The 13,455-nt window shown below is 38.4% G+C and overlaps 2 long non-coding RNA genes and 1 pseudogene across 2 annotated transcripts; 2 read left to right on the top strand and 1 right to left on the bottom strand.

The window, feature by feature from the left end:
* Window positions 1-3,067: 3,067 nt before the first annotated feature.
* Window positions 3,068-7,218, top strand: LOC145233567 (uncharacterized; annotated as a pseudogene).
* Window positions 7,219-9,432: 2,214 nt separating this feature from the next.
* Window positions 9,433-9,967, bottom strand: LOC145233921 (uncharacterized). The gene is made up of 2 exons (XR_013861212.1): window positions 9,609-9,967; window positions 9,433-9,545 (listed from the first exon to the last, which is right to left on the bottom strand). It is a non-coding gene; the product is annotated as an uncharacterized LOC145233921 (long non-coding RNA).
* A 656-nt stretch (window positions 9,968-10,623) lies between these two features.
* LOC145234087 (uncharacterized) lies at window positions 10,624-12,195 on the top strand. Its single transcript, XR_013861271.1, has 2 exons — window positions 10,624-11,115; window positions 11,358-12,195. It is a non-coding gene; the product is annotated as an uncharacterized LOC145234087 (long non-coding RNA).
* Window positions 12,196-13,455: the final 1,260 nt, after the last annotated feature.

The following is a 13,455-nucleotide window of genomic DNA, read 5'->3' on the forward strand; positions in this document are numbered from 1 at the left end:
CTCAATATTCGGGATCATATTATTTGTTTGATAAGGAATGGAGATCAAGTAGTTTATGTTCAGGACTTGGAGCACTTGCAATTGTGTCTTCTCAAGCATCGGCCTTTACCATGGCAACCATGACCACTTTTCGTCTTGTATCAGTCTTTAAACCTTTTAAAATTGGAAATATGAGAGTCGAAATTATTTTACTTGTTGAATTGTTTTGCTGGATTTTGGCCGTTGCCTTGGCCACCGTTCCTTTATTACAAGGTACTTCGAAATATTTCACAACGAACGTTTGGTTTCCAAACAACTTTTTTTGAAATGATGCTGTTTCCAGAGAGAATACGTCACTTCTTGCAAAAGAATTACGGGTATGAAACCTAAAGGGTTGAACGATGTCAAAAAAATCATTAAAGAGACTTTTCCCCGTAATTACATCACTAAGGAATTTGGGTATTACGGAGAAACAAGTGTCTGTATGCCGCGCTTGTTTGCCACAACCAGTAAATTTGCTTGGGAATATTCAACTGGTCTTATAACTATCAACTTCCTCATGTTCATCTGCATGGTGGTTGCTTATGTTGTCATCTATAAAAAGAGCAACCGCATGAAAGGATCCAGAAGCACTGACGTCAGCTCCAAGATGCAGAAGAGAATCTCTAGGTTGATTGTGACCGACTTCTGTTGCTGGATTCCAATTTGTGTCATGGGATACATGAGTGTTGGAGGAATAAAGATGCCACCAGACGCTTACTTGTTGAGTGCTTGTGTACATTCTTCCAGTCAACAGTGCGCTTAATCCCTTGCTTTACTCAAAAGCAATAGAAGATCAATTTACCAGGGCTACGAAAAGAATAGTAGAGAAAACTTCGTTCTTTCGAGTATCAACAACTGGCTTACCTGATCAGTTGTGAGATACAACATTAATGCAGAGGAGGAAGGCGACAGAGTGGTTGGGATTGTGAGGTAAACACGTCATCCAAAAGACAGAAAAACCTGAACTATATACGCTTACCCCTTTTTTCACCGAAAAAATACACATTTTCTGTCCGAGAATTACTGACTTTTTACTGGCAATTAATTAACAATTAAACATACTATTAAAGGAAAAATTGCCGAAAAAATGGCTTACTACGCTATTTGCCTCCAATAAAAGATAATAATAAGATGTTTTTGCCGTACACTCATGTGCGGATAACGTTTTTGTAAAAATATGTGACCTTTTTTTTATTTGACGTTATAAGCTATAATTACAAACAGTTCATATAGTGTTGTTTTGTCACAATTACAGATAACGATGTCGCAATAATTGGAAAAAATCCCACTTGTTGGATCGATTAAATACTATTTTTTGCCAGAAACAATCTGTTCCAGCAACTCCTTGTTCGTAGAAAATACTTTGCGTATCTCACGACAGATCAGGTCTAGGTTTCATTTCACTTGTAGCAGGAATTTGACTTATAATTGTTGAAAATAAGACAAAATATATCAAAAACAGTTTTTTTTTAGAAAAAAGGACAATGAATTTTTTAGACATTGCTCTTCAAATAAGGACAAATCTTAGAAATAAGGACGTTGTGGCAACCCTGGATATAAAATACCTAGTGGTGTCAAAGTTTAGTTTTCTCTTGTGTGAATAGTGTGGTCACAGCAATCGGTAGTTAACATTTTCCAGTTGTTTGGCTTCGTAATCTCAAACCCATCACCCTAGCGGGTCGATATGCCGCTCATAATTACGACCGTTGTGTATCTATTTCCAACTTTGTCGCTTCTGATTTATGTTAAAAAGAGTTTTTTATCCGTCGAAGTTAGCTGCAAACGCAACAGTTTTCGAACTTCAGTTTCATTGGCCAGGTTGAAATAAATGTTTCCCGCTTTAACTCGGTTTCCAAGCTTAACTTCGTTCTCCCAGCTTCGACCAACACCAGGTCAACAGCAATCTCATAACCCTGAGACAAAAACGATAAAAAAGTAAAATCCTCTTGTATCAACACCACTGTAGTGAGATAAGAAGCTTAAAGGGGATTAAACCGGAATTAAAAACCAGAAGTTTCACCCGATTTTTGAAAAAAAACTAACGCTAAAGCCTTTCCGTTATTTCGATTTCTGGGGTCAAAAAAACGAAGAATTCTGTTTCTGGCGGGTTTTCTCCCGAATATTTCAGTTTTAAAATGTTTCTGGTTGGTTTTAGCCTCCTATCGAATCCCCAAACCGGTTTGAACCGGAAGCGAAACCAACAAATTTTGACCCGATTTTCGAAAAAAAACCTAAGGCTAATAGTCTTTTCGGGTTTTCGTTTTTTAGGAGTCACAAATTTGAAGAAAAATCCAGTTTCGGGTAGCTTTTTGCCTTTCGGAATTTTCCGGTTTCAAACTGGTTTTAGCCGATCCCTGCCTCTTGTCGAAACATAACAAGACACGTTCACCCAAATGCTCATTTCAATTAGTGATGAAAGGAAGATTATGAAATTTATGATAGTAGGAAACAGGTAACCAACTAAATCACTTCTTCAAGCCTGCTTTGCATATACGTAGTTCCTAAATATAGACAATAGTGTCCTGGATAAAACCTAAACGAAAAACAATCACTTGCTCTTTTGTGCAACAGAATATACTTGGAATTTCCCTTGGCATGACAATCGGCTCCGCTACTTGACTCTTAATGGTGCTTCATTTCCTCATATAGCTAAGATTAGGTTTAGGGTTGAGCCTCTGGTTCGCAAATTTATCAGACTTGATGAAGTATTTTAGTTGAAAAATTTGAAATAGTCGGGAAAAAGTTTTGTGTTTTAGAAAAAAACGTGATATCAATAAGGCAGATTTAACTCATAAAAAATCGACTCTATTTTGTAAAAGATTTCATTTACCCCTGAAAGTGTAGGAAGATAAGTTAAAGTACCATTTTATGTGACGCGGTATTATAGCATAAAATAAAGTGCATGTTAAAACATAAAGATTGTTTTTAAAATAATATTTGGAAAAAACCATTACTAAGTTTTTGCCCACCGAACCCGCATAACGGGAATGTTAATACATTTTTTAGTGTAAACTTGCTTTTTGTTAAAACCTTGCCAAACCAAAGAATGGAACCATTTGTAGGTATTGTTGTTCTTTCCTGGATCTCAATACCTCAAGGTAAGTGGTATGCGTATGAAAAGCGTATACTTATTCTTTTGAAACACGGTTGGCGAAATTTCACTTATAAACTATTAAATGTAACTGCTTTTATTGTTACGTACAATTCTGTCTCACACTTCAGAGTAGATATTTCGATCAGTTAACGTTTAATTGTGTCAAATTAATTACGCTTGCTTGCTTGCTTAAAGATTAGCACCACTTGACGCCATGATGTTTTACACAAGCTTGTGACCTCATAATTCGTGCAACTGTTAACTTTATACACAAAACAAGCAATAAAATTACCCAAAAACATTTTAAAACATGGCAGTGTGGGGATCCCCTGGAACAGCAACCTGTCGTGCTGAAGATGGCTTCTTCCGTTGTTTGCACACTGGCGTTTGCATTCCACGTTATAAAGTCCGAAGTTACGGAGAGGACTGCTGCCTGGGTTCGGTGTCAGACTACAGCGACGAGGATAGGGGTCAGTTTAGTAAATTGTTTTTTCCGGTACTTTAAGTGTATATTTATCATAATAACGATAACACATAGGACAGTTGCTTACTTTAAATAGTTAAATTTCAGAACCCTTGAATTGCACCGATGATGAATTTCGATGCCGCTCTCTCCAAAAGTGTGTACCACGTTATCTTCTCAACACCAAAGAAAGTTGCAAGTTAAACGAGGGCTTGATTATACCATGCAGAAATCAGACAGGTTGGTTGGTTGTTATTAAACTGCGACTTCAAATCCATTTTTACTAGTGGTTCTTTATGAAAAAATTCCTCACTTAAAAATTCAAAACACTTTCCTTCCTTCCTAATGCTGAACCTTACATAGATCATTTAAAATTAGGCGTTTTATTAACTTTACGGTCTATATCGCCAGAGCTAAAGTGTCTGTTTACAAATAACGTGTACAAGTTAAAGTAAATTTGTCCCCTTTACGTTTTAAAATTTCCGATTGGGTACCACTGTTTAATACTTCCACGCAGATATCAGACAGGTTGGTTTGTTTGTAGATAATTAAAATTCCCCCATGAAGCCAACCAACTGTCACATTTATCTTATCACAGAATTTACGTGCAAGCAAAGCAAGTTGTGTATTCCTCGGTGGATGGTTAGCAACGGCAAGCGCGATTGTGACACAATGATAGTGAAGGACGGAAGTGACGAAACCATGACTCTCAACTCATGCGACGCTTCGGAATTTCCGTGTTCGAACAACACTTCCTCACCACTACAGTGTATTCCGAGGGCATGGGTTGGAGACGGTGTGAAAGATTGTGCAAATGGAATAGATGAACTTACGAACTTGACAAGTTGTTACAATGACACAGAGTTTCGGTGTAACACCAACGGACGTTGTTTGGAGCGACATCGAGTGATGAATAATTTTCCTGATTGTCCTGATGGTTCCGATGAAAAGCAAGCTCTTAAGTGCATCTCAGATAAAGAGTTTCGATGCCACGACAATGACCGTTGCATTCCGCGCTCGTGGCGAGGAAACACCTTCGTAAACTGCAAGGATGGAAGCGACGAAATTCCATGGAGCGCCAACGAAACGTGCTTTCATGGCGAATTTCGTTGTCACAACGGCAAGCGATGCATTCCCATCTACTTGTTGTGTGACGGTATGGATCACTGCGGTGACTGTAGCGATGAGATTGAGAGCTGTACTGAACCCAGGATGCTTCGTTGCTCCAACGAGCCGGGTACGTGTGTGCTTCCCACCTATTCTTGCGATGAATTTGCAGACTGCCCAGGAAATACCGAGGACGTCAAACATACCACTGGCTTCAAGTGTATGAAAGTTGTAGCCGGAATTGAGCGCCATGTGTACTGCGTTCTGCCCCAATGGACATTAAGTGATGAATATCCGATTTGCCAAGATTCGTCAGATTTGTGTTTTGTCAACGGAACTTTCAAATGTCATCGGTGTTTGTTTTCGGACATAATTATTTCACCCAAACAGTTATGTGACGGTATTTTCGACTGCCCTGACCTAACAGACGAATGCCTTTGCGCTCGAAACGTTCCGGGTTCGGCTTCGTCAGTATATCTGTGTGACAATGTGTGCTACGGAGATTCTGGCAACCCTGCTTGTTTGTTGTGCAACATAGGGCAAGTGAAATGTGGATTGGACGACGTATGTATTTCCAAATCACAAGTGTGCGATGGTAAAGTGGATTGTCCAAACACAAAGCTTGATGAGCTTCACTGCGGCAGATCAACCATTCAGGACAACGTGATCCACTTGAAAAATTTTCATTGCGACCCCCTTCCACAAGAAATAAGCAAATTCGTTCAAACACTGTTGACCAAAGATGTCATAAACACCTTAGGTCCTTCGCTAGCTACAAAGTACGAGGCTGTTTCGCATTAGAAAAGAAGTATGCGTATTTCATGATTACGGTTTTTGTTGTTGTAGGTGCAACAATGTTGTGGAGTGCTTAAGATTCGAAGACGAGTGCAGTGAAATAGCAAATTGTAGCATCAGACATCCAGTGTGCGACCAAATTCCTATGGACACGGTAAGGTGTATTGACTTAGGGGTATTTCTATCCTTCATACTTCCTGTAATGTATAGTTTAAACTATTGAATGTGGAAAGACTTTGATTTGCATAAGGTTTGTGCTTATACTTCTCTTTTGACACTTATTCATCATCTATTGCCATTTGGTGTTGCCTAAGTTATGAAAGGGTTATCATATGTTGCTTACAACTGTATTACGAAAATCTTGCGACCAATTTCTTCTTAGATGTATATCTCTGGACACTTACTCGGTGGAGATCTACTGGCAGTGCAGGCACGAAAATGTCAACTACTTTTTGGCTTCAGTTCCATTCTAGGTTTATCAATTTGCAACGGATATGAGGAATGTCAGGAAGGTTACGACGAAGCGATTTGACCCGGTCGCTTTCGATGCGCAGCAGGACAAGTCGAAACTTTGTTTTACGGTAATTAGATTTTGTGAATCATTCAGACCTGAAAAAAAGCTGTATTTATTTGTTGATTATTTAGATATGTCTTTAATACGTTTTGCATTACTACAGAAGCTGATATACCAGATTTACTTATATCGGGTCGGACTTTTACATCCACTTTCGGGCTTAGGTTTTTAAACAAATTGGCCATGACTTCACACTTTGTTTCCGCAATTTAAAAAAAATAAAATAACCTAGCTAAATAGACATTTGCTAGGCTAATGCTTAACAGCCTTAAAACGACTTGTTTAAGCCTACGCCTGTTATTTTCCATTGTGTATGTCTACTTTATGATTTTCTGTACAGCCGACGTACTTTTTGTACACTTTCATGTATTGGCCGGTCAAACAGTTTACAGGCTTCTCAAAAACGATTTAGGTTCGGCCCGGGCTTGTATAACTTCCGGCCTCGCTTAAAACTCTGCAGTGTACAATTTACATAAACCAATCTTTCATATTAAAGTGGATAACTTCGTTCAGGTGTTCGTGATCGTGTAAGCATTCCAGTCCAGAAAACATGCGACCTGGTCTCCGATTGCATCAACTCCACAGACGAACTTAACTGTTCCGAATCCACACACTTTTACTGCCTTAACAAGTCACCTCCATTTGTACCAACAACCAAAGTTCTCGATGGCGTTTCAGACTGCAGCGATTCCTCAGACGAATGTCCTCCAAACTACTTCAAAAACGACGCACTTGCCTCCAACGAGCAAATGGTTAAAATTCGAGCTCTTGAAATCCTGGTCTGGTTTATGGCAATATTAGCGTTGTTTGGCAACCTCGCAGTTCTGATAAACACTGTCCTTTACTTTAAGCAAATCAAGATCGATCAATTGCGAAACAAAGTAGGATTGATCAACAACGCTTTGATTTTTAACTTAGCAATAGCTGATCTTCTCATGGGTATCGTTCTCCTGGTTGTTGGAATCAAGGCAGTCGAGTTTTCAGGGCGTTACTGTCTTTTTGACAAGTTGTGGAGATCTAGTAACCTGTGCAACGCAATCGGTGCCATGACAGTGATTTCAAGTGAAACATCAGTGCTTACATTGGTTTGCATCACATCATATCGTCTCTACATCATTTATAAACCTTTTGAAACTCGTTGTATCAGGGGCAGAATTGCAATAATGTGGATCTGTATAATCTGGTTTGTCTCCTTTCTTCTAGCTTTGCTTCCACTTTCTACCTTCTTGTCTGGAAATATGTTGACCACCGCTCAAATCACACCCAGTCCTTACTTTTATTCTGATCAAGTGAAACTTACCGACTTCCAGCAATTCGCTTTGCGAATCTCTGCCTTAGGCAACAAAACTCAGAAAATTGATTCACACAATTGGGAAGACCTTAACGCTTATCTAACTTTGGAACAAAGCTTTGTGGCGCCATCTACTGTCGGTTATTTTGGTTACTACAGCAGCAGCAGCGTGTGCATTCCACGTTTGTTTCGCATCAGCCAAAACGAATCGGGCGTCCACCCGATGTCCTCCATTGTAATCTCGTTCAACTTTGTGGCACTTCTTTACATTGGTTCGTCTTATGTTGCTATTTACATCAAGTCTAGTGGCAACGAGATGACAAAATCCAACAAGGTAAAGAGCAAACAGAATCTGAGCATGCAACGAAAAATCACATTGCTCATAGCAACGGACATGTGTTGCTGGTTACCAATTTGCATCATGACATTTCTTAGTATGTCAGGAGTTGTTCTGCCTCCGGCTTCCTATGCAGTTTCAGCAGTAGTTCTCCTGCCCATCAACAGCTCACTCAACCCGATGATTTACACCAACTTTCCACAGATGGTCTATACCAAAATCCAAATTCTTATCAACAAAGCCAGAAGTTACTTCAACTTCTCGCCATTGCGCAACGCCGTGCAGCGACCATCAGCCGAGCTTGAAATGCCCAAGAATAATGTCACTAAAGTTTAACTTTCAATTTTTTAACTTAAATTGGTCATAACACAAAGAAAGGCACGCTACTCTTTAGGACTGTCAGATGTCAGTGGTGCCCTAAAATGTATAACTTTATGTGTATAAGTGAAACTTTCACCAAGTAAAGCTGTATACGAGTCCCCGCCACTTGACGCTTGTGTAACGATATAGCTAAAGCGTGTGCGACATATTTTCATCATTTGTGCCCCTTTACTTTTCTCGCTCTATCTTTCTATCTATACCGTTTAACGTTTAACGTTTAGATGCGATAGCGCGACTGTGCTGCTACGATTTGTACGAAACTCAAATCAAGCACGTCATTGAAGGAGAGTGCTGAAACATGATTGGCGGACACAAACTTTTGCTGTTGCATGTTTTTGTACAGACGGCATGATGTTGCTTACAAGGATGACATGTCTTCTTTGAAACTGAACTTGTTGACTTATTTCAATACCGTATTCAAGAAATATGCTTTATTATTTTTACTGAAAAATGTTGTTGTATGAATGTTTCTGCCACTTTGGACTTTTTCCATTTTTAGTGTCGTTTTGGCTGGACGCAGCGATAAGTACATAATTTCTGTAACTTTCTTGATGTTAATGTGTTTACCAGGGCCGGATTTAGACCTTGAGAGGCCCTAGGCTATTCCATTTGTGAGGCCCCTGCCTATTTTTGATCTCAGAATTTCTCTCTAAACCAATAGTTTCCAACCTTTTTGTAGTCACAGACCCTTTTCATAAATTTTATAGGTCCGCTGCCCCCAATGTTATTTAGTCTTGTTATGTTTTTCGTTTCCTGCGTTATACGTTATTATACTTTCGCTTGTTGGGCCATCACAGTCCCTAAATCTCAATAAACTTATGTACTGTAGCGGTCAACACAACAAAGATCTGGTGTACAATGCTTGAAACAAAGCACTATAAGTTCGATTGTTTGTGTGTTGTGATGTTACAATGGAGGTAACAATCACACAAAAAATAAGTTTTCCTTATCCATAAGTTTGATATGCAGGATTGTAAAAACGGCTTGGAAAAGTAAAATATTTTACTGTTGGTTAACTAAGAATGTTTGCCTCCACAACCCCCCCAACACCAACTCGCGGACCCCTTGGGGTACAGGTTGAGAACCACTGCTCTAAACAACATCGCATGTCATTGCTTAATGTTAAAAGTATGAGTGTATTAAACTCTTCGTTTTTTTCATTTTCCACATTCATGGGTGCAAAACTTTAGTTAAAATAATAAAAATTTAGTTAAGGCAGTTTTGCTTTTAATTTTAATATCTTTGATCAAACAACCGTTACTGTAACGCAGCCCCCTTAGAAAAGTGGCCAGCTTCTTCGGACAGCGTAACAGGTCACCGCTGCAATCTCCGTAATTACTGCAACGTACGTAACCAGAACACCGACAGACACCATGAAATGAAATGCTTTAATCGGCGAATACAATCAATCTCAGTCACGTAGCAATGCAGTTTTTTAACTGTGAGAAATGGCCCACAGAGGTAACTCAGTGAGTGGCAAAGCTGAAACAACATATCACACATGAATAAGGCATTATGACGTCACAGCACATTCGATTCACTCACCAGCAATATGTACTTGCAGTCAACACGACTGTGCAGTTTACAGGCGACCGTATGTCACAACTGTAATATTTACATTCAAAGTTAGATTAAAGTCGAACACTTTAAGTTAGAAACATATGCAAGAAAGCTTACCACGACAGCAATGCACAGAATCACAAGATCGCCAATCGAATTTCAGTTAAATACAATCCAATTAATCTTTACAGTTTGCCACTATATTTCACAGCTGCAATAATGTATAGACTAGGTTAGCTTACACAACTACGACAGCATTCACATAAATTCCAATCGCTAGCCAATCGACACGGGCAGAAACAGACAAACCCTGACCAGTGTTGCCAGGTCAAATTGTGGAAAAGCGCAACTTTACCCTTCAAAAGTAGCCCAAAAGGAGCCCAATTTTAGGAATACCTGAAATAAAATTGATTTTCACTACTTTCACCTGTTAGGGTTACAATTATTTAGGTTTATCCGTTTCAGATTTATTTTTTGTGCTTTTTAAAGTTTAATTTGAGCTGTTTCCAGTAACACTGTATTGAACACACTCTGTTCACCCACTTTTCATGCTGTTTTTTTAACTTGCAATCTCTGTTTTAAACCAAAAATTTTGGTTTAATAACAAAGCAAGATGACCTTTAAAACAATAATTTTTGCCAAGAGACAATTCTTATTAAGTGGTAACAACGAAGGCGTTATTTCTTTGTTTGTAAAATGAACGCTGCTTGCGCGGACTGAAAGCATTCTTTTGCTCAGCTGGATGTTAAATCTCCGACGCTCTGGACAGTTTCGTCAGTTCTTTTATCAAATCTGAACTTACAACGTTTTTGATGTCACAATAATAACGCAATCATTACACGACATATGGTAGAAAATGCCATTCAAAAACCCGCCCAAAAAGACGCAACCCGCAACTCATGAAAAAAGCCCGCAACTCGATGTCAAAAGTAGCCCAATTCGGCGACAAAAGCGCAACCTGGCAACACTGACCCTGACACACAAACTTGGAAATGATATCAACACCCGATTCGTCAACAAGTGCTCGATTAGAAGCGCTTGTGTTATGAAAAAATCCCCGTTTCTTATCGGGCGGTGTTATAATTTTAGAACATGTGTTATAACACAGCCCGATTTTATCGGCAATGGTAGTGAAGCATTAAATTTATTTTTTATTGAAAAATATCATATTTTCTGTGGAAATAATCGCAGGTGAAATGAGTTTTACATGAAATTGGCAGTTAAATGTGAACTGTTATGACAAAAGCAAACGCATTTTAAGCAGTGAAATAGCAGCAGTACCAGATTCTCCTCGATTGTAAACTGTAAAATACAAAATGGGCCAAGGTTGTTGTATCTAATAGGCATCCATGTTCTGATAACAAATGGAGTAATGAAAAGTGACAGTTCAGGGTGGGGGAAGCATTTCTAGTGCTTCGTGAAGCAAACTAAGGCCTAGCACACTATCAAATAAAGGACTTGGGACATTGGATTTGAAAAGCAATGATACATGGTAAGTGGTTGTCAATTGTCATGATATGCTTGTCATTCTCAACTGTTTCTATTATTTTAGCAGATGGTAATTTGTTATTTTTTTAGGCATGTTTAAAAATATGGTAGCTCATCTCTAGTGTGATCCTGGTTTTGTAAAACATTGGCTTTCATTTCTACTGGCCTAACTCAAGCATTTTTGTGTAAACTCCTACTTGTCAAATTAAATGTTGCCTACACTTTTTCTTTTATTTTTTGTTGCAGTTCAACATCTGGAAAACTGAATAGAAGCAGAAAAAAGCAGCACAATCATTCCAAAGGTAATTCAAGATTGCCTTGGACAACATGGAAGAAAGTAATTGATTGTGGAAGAATGGTGTGGGTGAAATGAGCTCACTGAAGTGTCAGCTAAATCATTGATGCATACAAAATGCTTCTTTCCTCACTTGCAGGGGAACATTTTATTTTAAGATATTCACCACACACTTCAGTTTTACATGAATCGAAATATGTGTGTTTTTTGCCGCTGTACTACCCGAAGGCAGGTTTATTTAACAATTCTTGTGCCCAATTTAAAGCAAACTTGTTATGTTAGATGTGTTCAATGATTTGTTGGTATTAACGCTGTCTTACCTACATGACATAATCATGGCGTCGTTAAAAAAGCATCTTTTGGGTAAATATTTATACATTTTCACTTTGATGTAGACTCTTTCAGTAAAAGTGATTCATCAGACAGGAATGAAAAACCTTTATTTTCAACCAGTAATCTCTATGATAGCTTGTTTGATACAACCTCATCTTTCACATGGTAGCTGGTTTAATTTTATTTCAGTAACTCGCAGCACATTGCATTTTCAGCTGAACAATGTTGTTTCACCTTTTTTGTTTCTCAGTCTGTTCACTTGATGACCCCTTTTTAGTGTACTCATTGTAAATGCAGGTTTTTGCTTGATAAATCAATCTTCTAATTATTTATCCTCTTCACATTTATTTCTTCTTTCATATAACTGTGGCACCCAATATGAGTATGTTATTGTGTGGAAATTGGGTTTATGAGGTGCTTTATTTTTTTATTAATAAAATGTTGCCCTTAACTGTGCATTTGTTATTTCATCATTTTAAGTACTAGTATTAACTGGTTTAAAATCACAAAGGGCTTGATGTAAACAAAAACGGTTTTCACAGGTCAACTCTAAACTACATCTAGTAAACGCATAAAAAATATCTTTAGAATCTAACCACCACATGATAAATGAGAGGCGTACATCATAAGCGAACGAAGGGCATGACCGCTTTAAAATGATTTTTCGCGCTGACGACCCTTGTAGCATATACAGGCTCCAGATCACAAGCGGTATAAGTTAAATGAAAACGGTTTTCACAGGTCAACTCTAAAATACATCTAGTAAACACATACCAAATATCTTAAGAATCTAACCACCACATCATAAATGAGAGGCGTACATCATAAGCAAACGAAGGCCATGGCCGCTTTAAAATTATTTTTTTGCGCTGACGACCCTTGTAGAATATACAGGCTCCAGATCACAAACGGATTAAGATAAATGAAAACGGTTTTCACAGGTCAACTCTAAAATACATCTAGTAAACGCATAAAAAATATCTTAAGAATCTAACCACCACATCATAAATGAGAAGCGTATATCATAAGTAAACGAAGGACATGACCGCTTTAAAATGATTTTTTGCGCTGACGACCCTTGTAGCATATACAGGCTCCAGATCACAAACGGTTTAAGATAAATGAAAATGTTTTTCACAGGTCAACTCTAAAATACATCTAGTAAACACATACCAAATATCTTTAGAATCTAACCACTACATCATAAATGAGAGGCGTACAAGCGAACGAAGGGGATGACCGCTTCAAAATAATTTTATGCGCTGTCGACCCAGTAGCATGTACAGGCTCCAGAACACAAACGACATAAAGTATTGAAAACGGTTTTCACAGGTTAACTTTAAACTAGACCTACGTCGCATGCAAAATATCAATCAATTCCTATCATTACCCTAAAATCAAGAGGCGCTCATCATCACTATACGTTGAGATTGTATTCTACACGCTACAAGAAATTTACATGCTATAGGCCCACATGAAATCGACAGCACTAGCGGTCGTGTCCTTCGTTTACTTATGATGTACGCCTCTTGTTTTTGATGTTCTTCTTAGAAGATAAAGATATTTGGTATGTGTTTACTCAATGTATTTTAGAGTTGACCAGTGAAAACCGTTTTTGTTTACCTTAAACCGTTTGTGATCTGGAGCCTGTATATGCTACAAGGGTCGTCAGCGCGAAAAATCATTTTAAAGCGGTCATGCCCTTCGTTCGCTTAT

The sequence above is a fragment of the Phallusia mammillata genome, chromosome 6, assembly GCF_965637545.1.
Source record: "Phallusia mammillata chromosome 6, kaPhaMamm4.hap1.1, whole genome shotgun sequence".
NCBI lineage: Eukaryota > Metazoa > Chordata > Ascidiacea > Phlebobranchia > Ascidiidae > Phallusia > Phallusia mammillata.